The sequence below is a fragment of the Schistocerca gregaria genome, unplaced genomic scaffold (genome assembly GCF_023897955.1).
Source record: "Schistocerca gregaria isolate iqSchGreg1 unplaced genomic scaffold, iqSchGreg1.2 ptg000099l, whole genome shotgun sequence".
Lineage (NCBI taxonomy): Eukaryota > Metazoa > Arthropoda > Insecta > Orthoptera > Acrididae > Schistocerca > Schistocerca gregaria.
The window spans coordinates 517,602-519,601 of record NW_026061714.1 but is presented as its reverse complement, the minus strand read 5'-3'; positions in this window follow the sequence as shown (position 1 = coordinate 519,601).

The following is a 2,000-nucleotide window of genomic DNA, read 5'->3' as shown; positions in this document are numbered from 1 at the left end:
GACATAGCTTTGCAGACGATAAGTACAACCGTTTCAGAGAGAAAAGCGGCCAATGTGACGATCTGGCTTTAAGTCGATTCGATAACAAATGACGAAAACGGACGAATATCTTAGGTTTTTACTACATATGAACACTTTTCACATTCTCCCGTGCAACTCGGCTGCTAGTCCTCCTTTCATGCAGAATCTTAAGGTCCTAGCTCATGTCCAAGGCACCAAAGCCAGCTAAAAAGTCAATAATCAATACCTAAAACTTGAATTGTACTACTTCTTACTGGCTATTACGTCAACGTAGAAGCTACATCTGTGTTCTACTACGGTGCTTTTAGTTTCTCCGCATACCGCAGCACGCGACATAGTTTTGCAGACGATAAGTACAACCGTTTCAGAGAGAAGAGCGGCCATTGTGACGATCTGGCTTTAAGTGATTCGATAACAAATGACGAAAACGGACAGATTTCTCAGGTTTTTACTACATATGAACACTTTTCACATTCTCCCGTGCAACTCGGCTGCTGGTCCTCCCTCATGCAAAATCTTAAGTTCCTAGCTCGTGTCCAAGGCACCAAAGAAGGGTAAAACGTCAATAACCGATACCTAAAACTTTAATTGTACTACTTCTTACTGGCTATTACATCAACTTAGAAGCTTCATCTGTGTTCTACTATGGTGCTTTTATTGTCTCCGCATATCGCAGCTCGCGACATAGCTTTGTAGAGGATAAGTACAGCCGTTTCAGAGAGAAGAGCGGCTAATGTGGCGATCTGGCTTTAAGACGATTCGATAACAAATGACGAAAACGGACGGATTTCTCGGGTTTTTACTACATATGAACACTTTTCACATTCTCCCATGCAAATCGGCTGCTAGTCCTCCTTTCATGCAGAATGTTAAGGTCCTAGCTCAAGTCCAAGGCACCAATGCCAGCTAAAAAGTCAATAGTCGATACCTAAATCTTGAATTGTACTACTTCTTCCTGGCTATTACGTCAAATTAGAAGCTTCATCTGTGTTCTACTATGGTGCTTTTATTGTCTCCGCATACCGCAGCATGCGACATAGCTTTGCAGACGATAAGTACAACCGTTTCAGAGAGAAAAGCGGCCAATGTGACGATCTGGCTTTAAGTCGATTCGATAACAAATGACGAAAACGGACGAATATCTTAGGTTTTTACTACATATGAACACTTTTCACATTCTCCCATGCAACTCGGCTGCTAGTCCTCCTTTCATGCAGAATCTTAAGGTCCTAGCTCATGTCCAAGGCACCAAAGCCAGCTAAAAAGTCAATAATCAATACCTAAAACTTGAATTGTACTACTTCTTACTGGCTATTACATCAACTTAGAAGCTTCATCTGTGTTCTACTATGCTGCTTGTAGTGTCTCAGCATACCGCAGCATGCGACATAGCTTTGCAGACGATAAGTACAAGCGTTTCAGAGAGAAGAGCGGCCAATGTGACGATCTGGCTTTAAGTCGATTCGAAAACAAATGACGAAAACGGACGAATTTCTCAGGTTTTTACTACTTATGAACACTTTTCACATTCTCCCGTGCAACTCGGCTGCTAGTCCTCCTTTCATGCAGAATCTTAAGGTCCTAGCTCATGTCCAAGGCACCAAAGCTAGCTAAAAAGTCAATAATCGATACCTAAAACTTGAATTGTACTACTTCTTACTGGCTATTACATCAACTTAGAAGCTTCATCTGGGTTCTACTTTGGTGCTTTTAGTGTGTCCGCATACCGCAGCACGCGACATAGCTTTGCAGACGATAAGTACAACTTTTTCAGAGAGAAGAGCGGCCAATGTGACGAACTGGCTTTAAGACGATTCGATAACAAATGACGAAAATGGACGGATATCTCAGGTTTTTACTACATATGAACACTTTTCACATTCTCCCGTGCAACTCGGCTGCTAGCCCTCCTTTCATGCAGAATATTAACGTCCTAGCTCATGTCCAAGGCACCAAAGCCAGCTAAAAATTCAATATTC